The sequence below is a fragment of the Ictidomys tridecemlineatus genome, chromosome 7, assembly GCF_052094955.1.
Source record: "Ictidomys tridecemlineatus isolate mIctTri1 chromosome 7, mIctTri1.hap1, whole genome shotgun sequence".
In the NCBI taxonomy this organism is placed as follows: Eukaryota; Metazoa; Chordata; class Mammalia; order Rodentia; family Sciuridae; genus Ictidomys; species Ictidomys tridecemlineatus.
In genome coordinates this window covers 2013165-2033271 of record NC_135483.1, presented here as the reverse complement: position 1 = coordinate 2033271, position 20107 = coordinate 2013165, and the positions used below count along the sequence as shown (strand labels likewise).

The 20107-nt window shown below is 53.4% G+C and overlaps 1 protein-coding gene and 1 long non-coding RNA gene across 10 annotated transcripts in view; one reads left to right on the top strand and one right to left on the bottom strand.

Annotated features, from left to right (window-relative positions):
* Positions 1–15566, bottom strand: part of Tsnare1 (t-SNARE domain containing 1) — a 113626-nt gene extending 98060 nt beyond the window's left edge. For 7 of the 9 annotated variants that reach the window (XM_078016605.1, XM_078016612.1, XM_078016610.1 and 4 more), the window contains exon 1: positions 15419–15566. The gene's annotated coding sequence lies outside the window, so the exon portion shown is untranslated. Of the gene's footprint in view, positions 1–439; positions 567–15418 lie in introns of all 9 variants that reach the window. The other 2 variants (XM_078016606.1, XM_078016607.1) reach the window with 2 other exon arrangements.
* Positions 15567–15598: 32 nt separating this feature from the next.
* Positions 15599–16463, top strand: LOC144365379 (uncharacterized). The gene is made up of 2 exons (XR_013423729.1): positions 15599–15685; positions 16111–16463. It is a non-coding gene; the product is annotated as an uncharacterized LOC144365379 (long non-coding RNA).
* Positions 16464–20107: the final 3644 nt, after the last annotated feature.

Below are 20107 nucleotides of genomic sequence, written 5' to 3'. Positions count from 1 at the left end.
GACTAAAGCTGGGGACGGGAGCTAGAACACCAAGCACAGTAACTGTACAACTGCCCAGAGAAGTGGATGAGCTTCCTACTGCTGGCACATCAGATGGCCCAAACTTGGCTTCCAGAGCCTGCTCTGTGGCAGCTGCTACAGGTCAGGGTCTCCAGGTGGGCTGTGCCTCCCGGAGCAGGGAAAGCACCTCGAGGTTCAGGCAGACGCAGGTCCAGGTGGCTGCATGACTGAAGTCTGTGTCCCGGCCCATGCCAGGGGGCCGGGGCCTCAATTCCAGACCCCTCTGCACTCCTGAATCTTGGGGCCGGCAGGGGCTGGCCAAATCGTTCCCACTTCTGCAACTCTGCCGGCCCCCACCCATCTCCCTACTGAGGCTACAGAGTTCTCTGTGTTCAGGACCAGGTTGGGGAGCCCTCCCAGGTGACCCAGGACAGCCCACCTGTCTACCTCACAGTTCATAAACATAAGCACATCTGCAACTTCATCTTGCCATTTGACATGGCACACGTTGGGGGAACACGGCACGCTCTCAGGAGTCTTGGGTTAGAGTCCATGGGAGAAGGACACTGAAAGACAACACAGAAACATTATTACAATATCTCATGTAGACAAAGGCACCGACTCCCCCAAATAGCAGAAAAATCGGATAAACTTTAAAAAAAATACAAAAAGAATGGAAAACTGAGTTAAAAGACTTAAAAGTAAATACACACACACATGAAAAGCAGAAGAAAACTAAGATCAAACACATCCGAACTATCAATAAAAATAAATGAGTTTAACTAGCAAAAGAAAAAAGATTCTCAGGTTGAATCACAAAGAAATACAGAGCTTACATGAAACGTAAAACAAGGAGTTAAAAGGGGAAGAGAGGCGAGGAAAGCCACGCAGGGCAGATCCAGGAGTGCCGTCTGCAGGAGCAGTGGGCACACAGACAGTCAAACAGCTACGGCCTGGTAAGCAGCCACCTGCCAGCAGCCCTGAAGAAGGTGGCGAGATGCCCTGCTCTTCGCCACACCAGAGCAGGAGGGCCGAGGCCAGTGCAGACCCACAGGCTGGAGGCACACAGTGAGATGTGAGCCTGGTCAGCCTTTGATGTCCATCCACTCTATAAGCCAGAACAGAGACTCCACCTTCTCCCCCACCGCACTGGAATGGCAAGGCCACAAGCAAACCCCAGGACCAATCGTGCGCAGAGAGCAGAGCTGGAACCGGTGCCCAAGGGCAAGCAACGTGTCAACAAAGTGCCGACGAACACAGGAGTCAGAAGCCTCCACTCCAAATGTTCGCGCTTGCTCCTACAGCTCCTGGACCACAAGAAAAGAGACTCACTGCCGAGCCCCAGAGCAGCAGCAACGCAAGGAAATGATGTTCCCCAGGACAGCAGCAGCAACCCTGAAGGTCAAGACTTTCTAGAAGGAAGGGAACAAATGAACCAACCGCAAACCAAGCATTTAGAAAAAGGGTGATGAAATAAAATAAGGAAAAGCAGAGGGACTAATTATTAGAAAAAAGTAATCAGTTAAAAAGTAGAAAAGTAGTTGGATACAATGGTGTACATCTGTAATCCCAGCAACTCAGGAGGCTGAGGCAAGAGGTTCCCAAGGTGAGGCCAGCCTCAGCAACTTTGCAAGACTTTGACTCAAAGTAAAAAACAGAAAGGATGAGGGACGTGAGTCAGATAGCACCCCTGTGTTCAATCCCCATTACCAGAAAGAAAGAAGAAGATAAGCAGAAATAGGACAATTCTTTAAAAATTCCAAAAACTGAATCTTCAAAGAAAAATTAACACAACAAAATGGAACTACTAGCTAACCCAACCAAGAAAAGGGAGAAAATGAGAGGGAAATAACCACAGAAACTGAAGAAATCAGGAGTCCTAGGGGGTCATTTTACTTAAGCTTTCATGAATAAACATGATGAACTGGAAGAAAGTGATAATTTTCTAGGAAAATGTAAGCTTAAAAACCAATCCCACCCCCAAAAGATTTAAACAGAATCTTTTCCAAAGGGAAATTTCTTTTTTTAATCATAAAAGAACTTACCCCCTCAAAATAGAAAGGCCCCATGTCGACTAGATTCACCAGTAATGCTATTGAGCCATTCCAGAGTATGGCAAAAGAAATAAAAATTTTACATTATTTTTATGAAATAAGCATAACATGGACATCAAAATCAAAAAGTCACACACAAAAATAAAAACTTCAGAGCAACCTTACTTACCAACAGCAATACAAGAACAAACACTGACCACCAGCAGAGCACCCCTCAGCACCTTAAGGAGACCAAGGCCATCACTGTCACTCACCATACTCTCGCATACCAGGAAAGATTGCGTGATTATCCCAACATGACTTTAGAAGGCAACTGACAAAATCCAACAACTCTTTATTTTTTAAAAAAAGACTTTCATAATAAGAAACACAGGTTCTGCCTTTACCACCTACCTCAATCCAAAGCCACCTTCTGCTCAGGAGGTGACACCAGGGACATCTCCAGTGGAGCAACCTGGGAATCACCCTCCTCTGAAGCCCTCAGGTCACAAAATGAGGTAAGAGAAAGAAACCGGGGGTAAAGCTGGGAAGGATGAAGCTGACATGACGAGATGCCTGGAGAACCCCAGATAACCAACCCAGATCAACAGACTTCAGAAAGGTGGCCACAGACAAAGGGACACCCAGAAATTAAGACACTCACACACACAGACGAAAACGCAATCAAAGAAAACTCCTTGCAATTATAACAAAAGGACAAAATCCCTGAGAATAAATAAAACTTGATTCAAAGCACACAAAAACCACAACAACCAAAACAGCATAGTACCAGCAGAAACACACAGAAACCAAAAGAACCGATGGAGAGCCCAGAAAAGCAGAAACACAGAGAAACTAAAAGAACCGAGGGAGGGCCCAGAAACAGAGCCTCGGGTTACAGACAGGGATGTCAGCAGAGTTTCCAAGAACTCCCGGTGGGAGCGCACAGGCCTGGAACACCGCACTCACAGACGAGGTCCAAGGTGCCCTTGAAAAGGACAGCAGACCTGAGACCGTCAGACCTGCTGCAAAGCCACCAGAGGAAAACACAGGGGAGCCATGCTTCAGGACGCCGGCCTGGGCAGCCGCCTGTGGCTGGGACCTCAGAAGCAGACAACAAACGAGAAAGCAGATGACCACATCCAGCTAGGAAGCTGCACAGGGGGACACAGTGAGAACCCGCGGAGCGGACAAGACGTGCAGAGCACACCTCTGACAGGAGGGAAAGCCCAAGCTCGTGAGGAACCCCAGCATGAAGGCACACCACGTCACTGCGACACGGCAACAAGCTCAACAGACGCCTCTCAAGAGACGACGCACTCTCCATCCGAAAACGGAGCTAGGACCCCACCCTGCAGCAAGGACGTGATCAGAGAGAAAGAGAGCAAGTGCCCACCAAGGGGCAGGAAAGGGACCCTGCAGGTGGCGGAGTCGAAGGCTCCTCACACCCCGAGAGGCAGCGCGCAGTCAGAATGTGTCATGCAGCAGGTGCACAGCAGCCAGGAACGGGCAGCTCGAGTGTCCAGGAGTGGAACAGGAAAGTCCCCGGGTGTTTGAGAGAAAGGAAGTCCTGTGGTCTGTGACAGCGGGAAGACTCGAAGACCCTTCATTAAGGGAAACAAGCAGGACCAGGACACCCAGGACTGCGGGGCTCACCCACTCGGCATCGCAAAGCCACCTCCAAAGCAGGGCCAAGGGCTGTTAGCATGGGTGACGGCTGGGGAGGAGGGCAACAGGGACAAAGGACTGAGGGACAAGTAGGTTCAAGAGAGCCAGCACACAGCATGGTGCTGTGCTGCCCGCTCCTGCGGAGGAGAGGAGGGGCGAGGCCCAAATCCCACCAGTCCCACCACCCTCCAGCAGCGCCACACCCCAGGTCGCACACCATGAACACAAGCCATTTTTTGTCAGTTAAATAAATAATTAGTATTTTTAACAAGAATTTTAAGCACTACTGAAGAACAAATGGGACTATACTGAGAAGACATACAGCATGCTTGAAAAGGGAGACTCCGTGGCATGAGTACACCCTCTCCCTGCGCTAGTTTATCAGTTTAACCCAATTCCAAGCCAAAACCCACCAGGCTCGGGGTTAGTGCTGTATGTTGTGTACATGAGTGTCAGCACCTGTGTTTCCAGTGGAAGGCCTGCATGAAGAACAGACAAGCAAATTTAAAGTTCATATGTAAAAATAAATGAACCAGATAGGCTCAAAAAATCTGACAAAAAAGCAATGAATTTGGGGGCTGGGGCTGGGGCTCAGTGGTACAGCGCACACCTACCATGGGTGAGGCACTGGGTTCCATCCTCAGCATCACATAAAAATAAATAAATAAAAATAAAGCATTGTGTCCACTTACAACTAACAAAAAAAAATTTAAAAAGCAATGAATTCTTTGGTGTATTAAAACAGCACAAAGCTGGGCTGGGGATGTGGCTCAAGTGGTAATGTGCTCACCTGGCATGCGTGAGGCGCTGGGTTCGATCCTCAGCACCACATAAAAATAAAATAAAGATGTTGTGTCCACGGAAAACTGAAAAATATAAAAAAAAAAACTCTCTCTCTCTCTCTCTCTTTAAAAAAAAAGTAGCACAAAGCTTTAATAATCACAATACCGGCTAGGATGCACATCAGCCAACGGAACAGCCTGCAAGAAACCCACCTAAACCGAAATGGAAATTCAGCATGTGACTCTGCCGGAGGAGAGAATCAGCAGGAGATGTGAGATACCCGTGGTCTGGAGGAGACAACCGGGAAGTCATCCAGAAAGAGTCAAAGTCAGAGCTACAGCTCACTCTGCACACCAGGACACAGACAAATCAGTCGAAACTTTAAAAGTGGAACAACAGAAACTAGAAGAAAATGCAAGACTCCTTTATAAACTCGAAGCTCCTTCCAATAACTATAACTCAAAAGCCAAAGCTTCAGCTTGAAAACCCACAACCTGACTCCTTCCAAGCTTCTGCAGTGACAAAACAACAGGTCAGGAGGTGTCCCAAGGCAGGGAAATCAGCTGAGCTCAGACCTCCCGGGGCCAAGCTGCAGCACAGACCAACCACCAGCATTCACAAACACACCCCGGAGGAAAGGCCACAGAGGAAACATGAATGGTTTCCACTCCTGAAATGATGCCCAACTCACAACAAAAGGCAGGTGTACTCCAAGACGCAGAACCCAGCCTGGCAAACCCACTGGCCAGGCTGGGCAGCACAGCATCAACACCTGAGAGCTACGTGACATGCACCTGTGACCCAGCACCTGCTCCTCCCCTGTGTGCTGGGCCAAGACAGGTGCAGCAGAGCAGAGAAGGCTACTATGTCCTACATGCCCATCATAGAGGGCAAGACGCATAGTATGAGCACATCCACACCAAGGACCACAGCAGCCGGCACAAGGAAAGGGAGTTTGGGGTCAGATGCGAAGAACTCTCTCCCCAGCAGGACCGAGTGTGTGGGAGGTAGGGGCAGCAGTCCACCAGGGGATGGCCTGTGGAAGGCAGAAGGAAACTTGAAGATTCACAGCAGCGTTTTCCTGACTGCATCGTGAGGCATTGTGGAAGGAAGTGTGGGAAAGCCACCACACAGTCACAGTGGAGACCAAGGCTAACCAGTGGGGATGTGGAGACCTGAACTTCCCGCTGCGTGCTTCTTCCCATGTTCTTACTGTTGAATTACCTGAACAATTCAAAACACTAAAATAAGAGGCCGCCACATATTTCAGCTGTGGACCACCCACGCTGCAGAACAGGACCCAGCAACATACAAACCACCACGGCCCAGGCAGGAGCTCCAGAAAATGAAGCAGTGAGTTCCTGGAGGTGGCTCATTGCTCGGCTCCACCCGGCAACACTCGGAAGTGACGTGGCAGACGTGGGGAAAGGACAGTGGCTCCTGGGCACCAAGTAGCAGTGGGTGGAAACAAAGCAGGTACGGCCCAGAGGGCATACGCCCCAGTGAGGCTTCTGGTGACAGAGCCAGGGACCCCTCCTGGGTACACTGTTGTGCTAGTTCTCCAAGATGCTATACAGGAGACGCTGGGCAAGGGTGCTCGGGAAGGCAGTGCCTCCTTACAACTGGGCATGAAGCGACAACTGCCGCACAGAAGGTTTCCTTCCTTTTAAAATGGCTCTGCAGGGTTCCAGGCTAACAAAGAGCAGAGGCAGGCTGCCTGATCTGTTCCCTCCACCTCCCTGCATCCTGGTGGTCACAGCAGAAGATCCATAAGCCCTCACATAGTCTAAATGCTCCTGAGGCAGAGGGGGTGCCAGAGGACTCGCAGGGGGATTATCCAGGGAGGAGGGTGGCCTGTCCAAACCACAACACCACATGGCCAGATGGCTCACATGGGCATTGCTTGATTCAGTCACCCACGATTTCCAGTCCTCCTGTCAAGGGAGCATGGTGGCACTGTGCTTCCCATCCTAGTGAGGGTACAGCCGTTTGGCTCCTCTGGCCACAAATTCCAAATTACAAACGGACGTGGACCTTTGCCTCCAGGCTACTGAAAGCTGGGGCTGTCTGCCAGTGAGCATGACCTGGCCTGTGCCCGTCCACCCACATGTACGCCACCCCTCACAGCAACATCCACCAGCTGCCTGGTCTCACCTGCACACTCAGGCCTCTGGCACCAAATAAAGACAGCCCCATGAGCTTCAGTGGGACCACACTGCTGGCCCTGACATTCCCCAGCCTCCACAGCCCACACACACAGGTGAGGTGTCAAAGCAGCAGGCTCAGGTGGGCAGAGACCCAGAAGTTCTGTTGGGATAATGGAGGCAAAACACGGCTGCAGCCCACAGCAGCAGGCCACTGGGACAGACGGCTCTGGCCCTAGCCACTCACTGTCTCCAGCTCTCAGTCCACCCTACCAACAGCACTCAGAAGACACCAGGCCTACTACAAGAGTCTCTGCAGCCCTCCTGGACCAGCCATCTCCTGACCACACAGACAAGCAAACCAAATCAGAGTTGCTCTGGTAAACAGGAGGGGCTGGTGCTCAAAGAGAGGTGACTAGAGCCCTGACCGTCCTGAGAAGCAGCTAACCCCATGCTCCCATCCAGAACCTGGACCCCTGCAGAGAGCAAAGCAAGGTAGACCAGAAGGCCCAACTGGATTTGACACCCAGTGCTATCTGCATGTTTTTTTGGGTTTCAGTTCTTTTGCAATACTAGAGATTGAGCCCAGGGACACCCTACCACTGAGCAACAATCCCTAGCCCTTTTTATTTTTGGAGAGGGTCCTGCTAAGTTGCCCAAGCTAAACTCAATCAGTCTCTGGAATTCCAGGCCAACACCACCACACATCTCTGCACCTAATATAAGGTCTTTGGAAATCACATCACCTCTCAGGCCAGAGAGAAAAGGACTCCACTTCCTTCTGAGCAGTGGCAACAAGACCACCAGCCCACTCAGCTCTGAGCCATGAGACATTCCTCAGGGCCACTGCAGCACTGACCGCTTCCTGCCCACCAGCATGGCCTGGCCACATCCCCTGCCAGACACCCCTCCACTCACAGCATCTGGGCTGTGTCCACACAGCAAGGTGCACAGAGAAGCCAGGCCTGGAGACAAGTCTCCACAGGGTGAGACCAGGACAGGATTCGCAAGCCAGGCTCCCTTCTGCAAAAGGGGGGTGAGGGTGTGGCCTCGGGGACGGCTGTGCAGGCAGTATTGCCCTCGTCAAGCACCTACTGTTATCAGGTCCCCAACACTCCCTATCATTTTGAGGGGTGAAGAGCCCAGGCACTCAGAGGCTGAGGCCAAAAGCTGAAGCTGAAAAGACAGTGTTCCTCCAGCTGTGTACCGAGAGCCTACTATGTGCACTTTCTTATATTGGGGATGCAAAAAAAAAAAAAACCCTGCCCAGCCCTATAGGCAGCATCCAGCACAGGAACAAACACCCGGAGTCCACACGGAAGGAGCCAGGCCAGACATTTTATTGATACCTTGAGCCTTCTCTCTGCCTTGCCTTTCCCAGAGGAGACAGATGCCAGTCAAGGTGCCAGGCCCTCAGGCATGGGCAGGCTTCCTCGTGCTTTAACAAGTATGGTGACTTCCTCAGGGAAGTCACCAGCTGGGGCCATTCCAGGTAGAGGACAGCCCCACCAGACACCCAAGGACAGGCTGGAGGCAGCTTTGGGAAGTCAGTCCAACCGATTTCTAAGGCTGGAAGGAAAAAGTGCAATGCCAAGTGAGAGTCTGACTTTATGTGGCAAGGACAGGGCACCCTTAAGGACTTTCAGCCAGGGTAACAGGGCCAGACAGCCACCAGGCCAGAGGAGCCAGAACATTAAGAGCGAATTAAAGAGCTCAGGCTGGAGGCTGAGGACCAGCTGGGAGCCCCCTGCCACTGAGACGCACTGGATCCTGTACCAGGAAGAAACAGAACCAGCGTCCTCCCAGCCTTGCCCCCGTGCCATGCTCATTAGCACCCTCACTGGGGGTGACAAGCAGGGGAAGGAGGCCAGACTCCAAGAAATGAATCCAGCCACTCATTAGCACTGCCACTAAGAGCCTTTGCCGAAAGGGCAGCCAGGCCCAGGAAGGGGCTGTTGTGTTGTGTGCTTTTTAATGTTGGAAGAAATGGTTCTGGGATTCAGCTTTAAAATTATGTTCCTTTCCAAAGACATGGCCTAAAAGGATTGTGGATCTGGGCAGAGGGCAGTCAAAGATGGTCAGGTGGGACAGGGTGGGAGCTGCACCCCTTTTCCTCCTCACCAGCTCTGCCCAGGGCAAGTTCCTTGTGCTCCCTGTGGCTATGATTCCCTGACCAGACCTCAATGCCTGGGGACCCCCAGGGACGCCTGGCCCTCATGTTCCCCAGACCACATCCCACTCTAAGAGCCCAGCATTCCTTGGGTACAGGCCTATCTGCACTCCTCAGACCACACCCAGGGTCAGACTCAGGCAATAAAAGGCCAGGCAACAGACATGGACAGACAGATTCCCTGAGTATGGCACCTGTCCCACAGCCCTGGAGCTGGAACTTCCCAACTCAATGACTTATCACCTCCACCGCCAGGGGCCAGCCACAGCCACCATGAGTTTCTTCTACCTACCTCACAGCAAGATCTCCTGGGAAAAGGAATCCCGAGTTCTGCCCCATTCTCTCCATCAAGAACGCCAACCTGCACACCAGGACTCCTCAAGCCCTCAAACCTGTACCACATTCTCAAGAACATCACCTGGCCAGGGAAGGCAGGCCAGGACAAAGACCTCAACCACACAACAGCCACCATGGCCAACAACATCTCCAGCTCCCAGCACACCTTCCAGTTTGAAAAGCTTCTCCCAACCTAGCCATCCCAGAAGCAGAGGAACAGGAATACAAGGCAGGCAGGTGGCACAGCAATCGGTACACGCAAGGACTCCCACCATGAGTGACAGGGTCAGAGGAGCCAGGCCATCAAGAGCAGGTTAACGTGCCCAGGATGTAGGCTGAGGCTTCAAGTGATGACCTGGCCTTACCTGGGATAAGCTACTCAACCCCAGAAGTCTGCCGACCTGGCTGTAGAAAGCAGCAGCAGGTGCCAGCAGATACCTGATGATAAACAGTAGTACCAACTACTGACAGTCCAATGATGGTCAGTTCTACCCCAATCCAGGAAAAGCAGACCGCGCCCTGGAGGACTGTGCAGAGTGACTTGCACCCCTGGGGGGTGAAGAAAGGCAGACCCTCCGGGCTTGGGGCTGCACTCCCTAACCTCCCCCAGCCCCCTTTTGCCTTGGGAGTTCTTCCCAAATCAGACAGGCCTGTTACCAGTAAGGACTCCTGCTTCCCCAAAGGCTGAAGTACAACACCAGAGAAGCACGCGAGGCAGGGTAGAGTGGAAAGTAAGGCTTTATTAAGGACAGCAGAAAGTCCCCCAGCTCCCAGGGAGAAGGGGATCCAGAGAAGGAAAGGTCTTCCTTTTGTATCTTTTTTTTTTTTGTCTTCCTGCATTCCTGATTTTATTTTGCCTATCTCCCTCTATCTGGCAGGTGATGGGGGATGCAGGTGGGAAGGACAGAAGGTTGAAAACGATGTGGGGGAGTGAGCTGGGGAGTGATTTGATTAGCGTCTCCCCATTTTGCTGGGAGCTACTTCACTAACAGGTCTTTGGAATGGACTTGGGCCTTGGGAACATTAACATTCCAATCTCCCAGGTGTTGTTCTGGCTTCCCAGGCTCAGACTGGACTCCATTTTCTTTATTAAACTCAATATTAGACCTAATTTACCTAGCTACACTAACTACCTGTCTTTAAATCTGGCTTCAAATCCCTCAAATGATATCTCAAAAGGCCCTGAGCATCCATGACTCTGAGATGGCCATTCTGCCACCCACCCCATGGAGGCTACTGGGAGCAGGGCTCAGGAAGGACTTCGGATCAGCAAGCTTTTCTTTATTCAAACACCTGGCCTACTGGGCAGAAAATGGCAGAGGGCTGAAACAAGGGTCTGGGTTTCAGGCTTTGTTCAGGGTGAGATGGGGGGTACTTTAGGGGGTCAATGCATTGGGGTTGGCTGGTTAATTAGGGTAGGACAGTAGTGTGAATAGGGAATTTCCTGGGGCTTATGGTATCGGGGTCAGCTGACCCATTTGGGAGGGGGTCAGGTGCCAGTGAGTTCCTTTTGGGTTTGTTCACTCTGGCCAAGGCCTGGGGTTTAAAATGTCAAAAGCTTAGGGAAATGTCCTTGAACTTATTCTCCATATCCTTCAATACACTGATCCTTCACCAATTTTTCCCAATGACAAGACAGGCCTCAGGAAGAGATATCCCTAAACTTTCCCAGATATTGACCACGGACCCCACACCCTCCATCTGGCCCAAACTGACAAGCCCATTAACGGAGTCACCTCTCAGTATAACCTATATAAGCCTAAACTCCCTCTTTGGCCAGTGGTTCATTTTCCACCAAGAAAGTGGGTCCATCAGACGCGTCACTCTGTCCTGAACAAAGGTGTGCTGATCCATGAAGTCTGTCTGGCCCAGTCCTTCTGTGCTAACAAAATCAGAGGCAGAAAACAAGACAATCTTCTATCAATCCAGCAGAAAAAAAATAATAAAGGTTTACTGGGCCAGAACACCTGGCCAGGGTCTCACAGGGCCCACAGAACCACCTACCCCTGCTCACTCATTTCCAGTCAGGGGAGGCCACTCTCCCATAGCCCAGAACCCAGGGACCCAGTGAAGGACATGCAGACTAGTCCAAGGACATTTCCCTTCTGGCCAGTTCCCCCACCAGTCTTATCTGGGGTAAAAATCGGTGCTTTTGTCATTTAAAAGCCCAGGCTCAGCCACAGTAAAGGAACAAAAAGGAACTTGCACCTGAAATTCCCCATTCAAACTACTATCCCACCTATACCCAGGAGCTACCTTGCAGTCCCACCCTAAAGGAAGCCTATACAACCCAGACTCTTGCTTCAGCCTGCTGCCATTTTCTGCCCCATTTTCTGCTGCCACATCACTGACTGACTCCAGCAGGGCCTCCGGCCTTGTCATTGGTGGTTACAACCAGGATAACAAGCAGCCCGGGCTGCCAGCCCAAGAAGGACTCAACTGCCCCCAGCTAGTCCATGGATCCACCAAAGTGGGTATGGTGCTGCTACCACTACAACCCAGCCATACAATGCCAAGCCCCAGGCCCAGACAGGCCTGGACACTGTTAGCGATAGACACAGGCCCTGGGTGGAGTCTGACCCAGACCAGAGAGCCCTCCCCCACTTCTTCCCACAGCTCCACACACGGGGTGGGTGCCCTCTCTGTGCCCCCTCACTGACCACTCTCTATGTCCTTACTCTGTCAGGTGAGCAGCAGTGTCCCCAGTGAGAGCAGGAGAGCCTACAAGGCAGCCCCTTCCTGCTGGCCACTGAGCCCATGCAAGGCAATGATCTGAGACTATCCTCACACAAAACTCTCATCTTTTCAGATAGAGGTCCTGACCACAAGGGCTGTGGCTGGGGCCCTGCCAATGACCCTGTCCAGGTAGGGAGACCACCCTAGCAGACCATCCTTGCTTGCCTGTGGTGACCACAAAACAGGTTCAAGCCCTAACAGAGCCCACTCATGCCAGGAAGGAGTCTACCCAGTGCAATCTGGTGAGCCAAGCAGAGTCATCCTCACCCCACCCTGCACTCGGAGAATCCTATAGTAGGGATAAGGCCTGAGAAACAGCTGCAACGGGCTCTGAGGACAGCCCTGGATGGCAGACCCAGCAGCTCAGCCAAAGCCTCCCCAGAAGCCCCAGCCCAAGTCAGCTCCTCCAGCAAGGGCACCACCTCAACCATCTTCAGGAAACTCCTACAGAACTTTGGACTTATTGGCAAAGTCACACCTCTGTACCAGAGGACTCAGGCCAAGACAACTCTTCCTATAGAAGGTTCTCAATGGCTCCTGAGCAGTATTCACAAAGCATATTGGAGTAAGAATGGTGTCAGTTCAGGGTCAACTGTGCTATGACACCCCCCACCCAGCCACACACATTTCAAATATCCACCAGGGCCAGGTCTCACAGGTCCTGGGCCACAGTGACAGATAGGGAGTCAGAGAATAACTGCAGTCCAACTTCTCACCAAAAATCTTGGGATAATAAACCTTCCCTGCTGGCCTCAGTATACCTCAGTAGGACAGGATACAGATGCTGCAAACCCAAACATCAGAATTAATAGGCAACAACTGAAAATAACCCCTGAAGAAGAGTCTGGCCTTGTGCCCTTCCAATCTGTCCACTCTTTCTCCCCTTTAGTCTTTTGGTCACTCGGTGCCCCATCCACACATCCATCAAATACTCAGGAGCCAGGCGGCATCGGGCATGATGGCAAACAGAGTAGTCAGAAAGCTGGTCACTCTCGGCTGTTAACCAGCCCATTGTTACAGATGTTGCACTAAAGTTTGAGTCTGAGGAACATAATTCATTACAGCTGGACTGAGCCACCCAGGCCGAATTCCATTCATACAACCAAAACAAATCCCACAACCACAGGGACACCATATGCATTAAAAAAAAAAAAAATCGGAATGATAAAATGCCCAACAACCTCAGAAGCAGTACATAACATCCAGGTCTGGTGGACGGTGTCTTAGAACTTCAGTTAAGGGACTCAGCCAGTTCATCTTCCAATGGCCCAGACTCTTCATCAGTAAAATGGGGATGGCAGCAGGCCCTCCCCCAGGGGGACTGCTAAGTGGGTATGAATAGTATAATCAATGTTAACGCCTGCAAAATGACCCTCCTGTCTGCCAACCAGACCTCGGCCACACAGCCTAATTCAAACTCCACAACCTGGGAAGACCCCCTCCAGGGCCACCACCACATACTGAAGTCTTGCTGTGAATGGCCAGGTTCACCTGTGGTCACGGTCTGTGCACCTTTTCTCCCCTCTGGGAACTCCTGCTCGGAGGTTCCCAAATCTTGAACTTCCATACCTGCACTTCTCCTTCTGCCTTCTCCTCTCACAGCTTACTCATTCATCAAAACCTGCCCAGTGCCCACCCTGCTCTGGATGCTAGGCTGGGTGCTCAGGGCACAAAGGCAACCAGGGTGGAAGTGCTTGAGACAAACATGCAAGTACAAGGGCATTCCAAGTGGCAGCTCAGCACACACGCCCACACGCATAAGAAAAGCCATGCAGTGTGCAGAAAACAAGGAACTCTACAGTTGCTGTGACACATGAAGCAAGAACTGAACAATGTGGCTGGAATCCTAGGCAGAAGCCACATCCTGACCTACCCTACCAGCAGCAGGAAGCCATGGAAGGGACTTGAGGAAGCCTGCCTGCCCATGAGTCCCACACCTAGATGCCTGCCCGGGTCTAAGTTGTCACTCCAGTGCCTGCAGAGGACAAGGCCTGAGGTGTGCCCAGAAAAGACAGGCTGGGCAGTCAGGGCAGCCAAGGGTGCTGGATGTGCACAGACCATGTCAGCTGAGGTGAGGGATGGAGGAGACCCAGCCAGCAGGAAGTCTTCTAGGATCCACCAGCCTCCCACAGCCATCTGTAATCACAACCTGGCTCCTGACACTACACTGCCCTGTGTGTGCCGCCATGCGCTGCCCAGGATCTCTACCAAGGACCTACAGTGTACCAGGCTGAACCACATCACAGTGTGGTTTAACCACCTGAGGCTATTAACAAACTTCATTTCTATCTTTCCACCTACTACTGTGCCCACATTGAGGTATGGTAAGGAACAATCCCAATCTCTGCCTCACAGACACTAAAGACAGCAAACAACCAGAAAGGTAGCAATGGTCAAATAAGAAGGGCTAGGAAAGATGCAACAAGATCCGAAATACCAGGAGACAGGGCAGGAAGTTAAGCCAGTGACCAGGAGCCCATACCTGCAGAGGATAGGATCTGCCTGCAGGCTGGACCTAAGGGAAGGACAGTAAGGGGTTCAATCAAGGAAAAGGTACCATGTATGGCTGGAATGGAGCCTGACAGGGTGAGGAGCAGCACCCTAACCTACAGAACTTTCCATGATGTCCCTATTAGCACTCTGCAATCCAGCAGCCACCAGTCAATGTGGTTTCACTTTAAAGTCAATTTAAAAAGCTTTATGTGGCTACTGGCTGCCATCCTGAACAAAATGGTAAGAGTTTCCAGGGCCAAGGGAGGAGATGCCAATCTGAAAATAACAGGTGGCCCCTGGGGTAAGTCCCCAAAGACGGCACAGATCAGAGCCCCCTGGAACTCCCTGGGATGTACCTGGCCCCCAGTACCCACAAGGCACCTTGCATAAGTTCCAGAAGGGGCAGAGGATATGCACAGGCGCTTAAAGTCTCCAGCAGCGACTGGAAGGCAGGGTCCACCGTGGAGCCACGGGAACCACACCTGATAGCAGCCAACAAGTGGACAAGGGGACGCCCCTGGCCCAGAGCGGTCCACAGGGGTACCAGCAAGACGCACAGGTCAGGACCCACCTGAAGCCGCTCTGGAACCGCCCACAAGCCCCGTATGCTGCACTGGAGACCCTGGCCACTGTCCCCGGCGTCCCCATTCCCCTCCCAGAACTCTCTCCCCAGACTCCGCAGACCCCCGGACCCCCTCCCCTGAGTTTTTTTTTTTTTCCCCAGACCCTCAGACTCCCTCGCCGGCCTCCCTGCCAGGCTCTCTCCCAAGACCCTCGACTCTGTCCCCAGACTCCCTCCCCGGACTCCCGGACCTCCTCCCCTTCGACCACGATCCGCCTCCCCGACTCTCCCCAGATCCTCGGACCCCGGGACCGCCTCTCCGGCGGCCCCGGTCCCCCTCCCAGGACTCCGTCCGCGGACTCTCTCCCCAGACCCCCAGATACCCTCCCCGGACCCTCTCCCGGAATCCCGAACTCCCTCCCCGGCGACCCCGGACCCTCGCCCCAGCCCGCTACACCGGGCCCGCCGGAGCCGCCTCCCCGTGCCGCCTCACCTGCCCGGGCACAGGGCGCTGGGCGGCTCAAGGCAGGAGGGCGGCTCGAGGCAGGAGGGCGGCTGGGCGGGCCGCGCACCCAAACATCACGTGACGGCTCCGCCAGCCAATGGCGCGCGCCCGCCCAGGCCCGCAGACTTCAAGCCCCAGCGTGCCCCGCGTGGCCGGAAGCTGCGCGGACGGCGGGCGGCGCGGCCAAAAGACCCGGGCGGGCGGACGCGCGGACCTTGTGCCTGCCGGGGAGGTGGACCTCGGACGTGCCTCAAAGTGAGCGCTCCCGCGGGTGTCGGAAACCGGGAGCCGGGTTGTCACGCTGAGCAGGCTGCGCGGGCCCCTTGTGGGCACTCGGACGAGGAAACCGAAGCCCAAGACAGTTGAAGGGCCCTTGCGAGGACCTTCGCTCAAAGCAGCGTGCGGAGTGGGGCGTCCACGGGGGCGCCCTCCCTCCTCCGCCCTGGCCCCGGGCTCCCTGAAGGCGCCCTCCGCCCGCTGGGTGGTCCACGGGAGGAAGGGACGCACGCGGCCCCTGGAGGAGCTGGGCCAGGGGATATGTGACGGTGGCCCTAGTGCCCGGCATCCTGTCTCCCCACGCCCACAGCCGGGGGGGGGGGGGGGGGGGGGCGATGAGCCAGTCCCTCTCTGACTCATGGTCCTCGCTACTGCTGTCTTTCCATGATGGCCATTCTCCTTAGGCACAGGTCACACCTGGTGGCAGTGCAAGGTGCCAACCTGCAGAGGCCGCTGAGTTCCTATGAACGGCCTGTGCCCTCCACTTCCCTGGTCTGCGTGAGGATGTAACACTGAGCTTGAGGAGTGCACACCAGTGTGTGTGCTAGCATAAGTGTGTCCGTGCACACATGGGAACAGCAGGCCTCTGACCCAGGCAAGCCGCCTCCCCACATTTCAAGATGCAATGTAGTCACAGCGCCAGGCTCAGAAAACAAGCTCCAGCGTGACACCTAGCAAGCAGTCTCCCTGCCAGGGCATTTAATGTCACCTGAGGGGGTGGGCAGTAAAGTAAAAGGAAAGAGCCAGTGGAAGGGTGTCAGTGCTGTCTTTACTGATTACATTACTGGGGAAGGAAGAGTGGGCCTCCCTGGAAACATGGAGCCTCACCCCTGGGGCAAAGGCAGCAGGCCGGGTCTCCACAACCCAAGGGGCACCATTCAGCCTTGCTGCCTGGCACAGTTTCCTGTTCCTTTCTTGCCAAATCTCATCTTTGAAGCCTATCCTCCATCATTTATTCATTCCACTAATCTTTATTCAATGTCAGACAACATGTTAGGCCCTGGGGATACCATACAATTGGATTTGGTTGCTAATGACAGAAAACCCCAAGTAACTGTGGCTTAAACAAGATCAGTGTTTGTTTAGAATTCAAATCCAGAGAAGGCAGCCTCAATCATCAAGACTCTGGGGGCCTTCACTTTTCTTCAGCAATCTCCAGACAGGCCTTACTCATGGTGGGATATGACTGTTGAGGCTCCAGACAGGATGTCTGCTTTCTAGTCAACAGGGAGATGGAGAGGCATGCAGGCATACTCTCCACAGCCTTCTAAGGATGCTCCCTGGGTTTTGCACACTCCATATCTGCTTTCACCCCTTGGCCAGAACTAGGTCCCTGGATACTTCTGGCTGCAGAGAAGCTGGGAGATAACTGCATCCTGGGCCCCTGAGCCCAGTTAACATTTGGACTCTGGTACCCAGTAAGAAGAGGAGGACGGGTTGGCCTAGAATCTCCAGCTGCATCCAGACAGCTCTGTTCACTACTATCAGGCCAGAGTTGACAGTCACTCATGGACTGCAACCTAGCTGAGGCCACACAGGACAGAACCAGGGGATGGGTTACACCAGAGGGCTGGAGGCCAGGGAAGGGACATGCGAGATCAGCACTGAGCCCCTAGTGACATCATCCCACACCCAGCCAAGACAGCCCACAGCACACTGCCTTCCCTCCATGGGCTCAGATTGTGATGGCCTTGAAGCCACAGACCCGTGCAGCCACTGTGTCTGGGACATTGGGGAGGGATTTATGTAGCAGAGGAAGGCACACAGTTTGGCTCTCCTGCATGTTCCTTCCATGCACGCAATAGCCCCATCATCTAAGTGAGAGCTGGACCCCTTAGGGGCAATAAGTGTTCTGGACATGCATACTGGCACGAGGCTCCTTGCGGTCAGCCAGGACCTTCAGGGATTGTGGGGTGGGTCCAGTGAGTTCATGGAGAGCAAAGGCACTACAGACTGTAGGAGCAAATGTGATGGTGGTGATGGCCACAACCTACAGTGACCACACTGCTACTCACCTATCACTCATCCCTCCCCTCAAAGCTCCTCTGTCATTCCGACCACTGGGCCACCCTGATGCAGGAAGGTGCACTGTAACTCCTCTCCTGGCTGGCCACCTGCCCCTGTGGCCTGGAACTCCTGCTGACACTGAACCACAGGAGAGAGGAACCAGGCCCAACCTGTCTTATCCCAGGACAATGAGCTGCAAGAGACAAAGGTTGAGGTAAAAGGGACAGAGGTAAAGGCACCACCCTGAGCCAGCCCTTGGCCTCCATTATTTTAGTCAGCTGTTTCACTGCTATGACCAACGGACCTGATAAGAACAACTTAAAAGAGGAAAAATTTATTTGGAGCTCACAATTTCAGAGGTCTCAGTTCATAGGCAGCCATTGTCATTGCTCTGGGCTCAAGTTGAGGCAGAACATCATAACAGAAGGGTGTGGAGGAGGAAAGCAACTCAGGACGTGGCAGGGTCAGGAAACAGGGTGGTGAAAAGTGTGCAGGGAAGATGTCCACTCCCACAGCACACTCCAATGATCTACCTCCTCCAGGTACTTCCCACTGCCCACAGTTATCACACAGTCAGTCCATTCAAACCAGGATGGAGGTTAGGTTACAGCTCTCACAACCCAATCATTTCACCTCTTAATATTCCTGCATTAACTAGAGCTTTGGGGGAGCATCTCATATTCAGACCATAACATTCTACCCACAAAACTCATGTCCATCTCCATTTAGTCCATCACCAAGAGTCCCATAGTCAGTTCCAGCATGGCTCAAAAGTCAAAGTCCAAAGTCTCTTTTGAGACCCAAGGCAAACTCTTGGCTGTGTGCCCCTATAAAGACAAAAAGCAAGTTATATATACTCAATATACACTGGCACAGAATAAGCCATCCCATTCCAAAGCGGAGGAATAGGGGCAGGGATGGGGCCAAACAAAGACCAAAATTCAGCAGGCAAACAGATCCCATTACGTCGCATACAGCGTCTAGGACGCATGGCCACAGGATGTGCTCTCCAAAGGGACTGGGCAGCCCTGCCCCTTTGGCTTTTCCAGTTGCAGCCAGGGCCTTTCATAGTCTGCTTTTGCAACCAACAGCTTTTTTCTGCAGATGGTCCACATTATTGGCAAGGAACAAATGGGTGAGGCTGAGGGACAGTTTTCCTGATCCCTAAAAGCCTTCACCTTCTGAGCTTGATGGGCCCCCGGCAAGGGAACAGGATATCCTTGGTGCCTGGATGGACAAGCACCTCTGGCCCCTAGGATGTGATGGGAGCCATGATTAGGTCATCTAGACTGGGCAGCAGGGGGCTGCTCCCTTGCCAGTCTGCAGGGAGTCCTCAGAGTAAGAGGGACATGGGGCATTTTGTGGGAAGCTGGCCTGGCATTGGCCATGCAGATGACCACGCACGGCCCTCTATTTTCACCAGGGTGGGAGGAAAAGAGCCCACAGATATTACAAGGGAGAAGGTGCCCCAGTTTAGTAGGGGCAGGCAGTATAGCGGGTCCCTGGGGCAGATGGGCACAGCTCCACCCAGTAGAGCATCTGCTCTGTGCCTGGCCCAGCAGGGCCATGGGAGAAACAAGTCCCTGCCCCAGACTAGGGGACCGAGCCCCAGATGGTATTCAGTGTTGGGAAGGGGGGCCAGGGGGTCCCAACCCAGCCGCACCCAGCAGCCCCGGGTCCTCAGCACCATTGGCATTTCCTAGTCCTCCCCCATCTGCAAAGGGGGGCTTTGGCAGTGGTTCTATTTCTTAATGGTCAGTGTCACCTGCAGGGTGGCAGATCTGGGTCCGCTAGCTGGTGGTCAGGACAGACAGCCCCTGGTCCCCTGGTGAGAGTCCCACTTGGAGAAGCAGAGTGTGACTCAGTGTCCCCTCCCTGCCCCTCAACCATCTGTCTGCACCCTGACCTGGAGCAGCTGGGTCTTGCAGCCAGCATGCACCTGGCCTGCTCCCCAGGTGTGAAGTGGGCAGCTGCGAGAGGGTCCTGAGGAGCCCTGTTCTTTCAAGATGCCCCTGTCACCAGGTGGGACAGGTGCAGGGCCCACTGGCCACAATGCCCTAAGCTGGAGCCAGAGCAGCCCCAGGGAAGCCCAGCAGGGCAGAGCAGGGGCTCGCCCGTCCACCCACCGAGGGTCACAGGGCCTCTTAGCTCCTCTGCACCCTGTGGGGCTGCACAGCAGGGCCTAGAGCCTTCTCTGAGCCGCCGTCTCCTCCCCCTCCCCTTCCATGGCAGCTGTGGGCGGGACTTTCCACCTGGCTAAGACCCGCGTTGGCCAATCAGAAGCTGACCTGACAACCCACCCCAATCATCAGGGTTCCCGCCAGCTGAAGCAATCGCCCTGTCACCTTACATGAGCCCTGACCAAAGCGTGACAGACAATGTCCCTAAACCCGG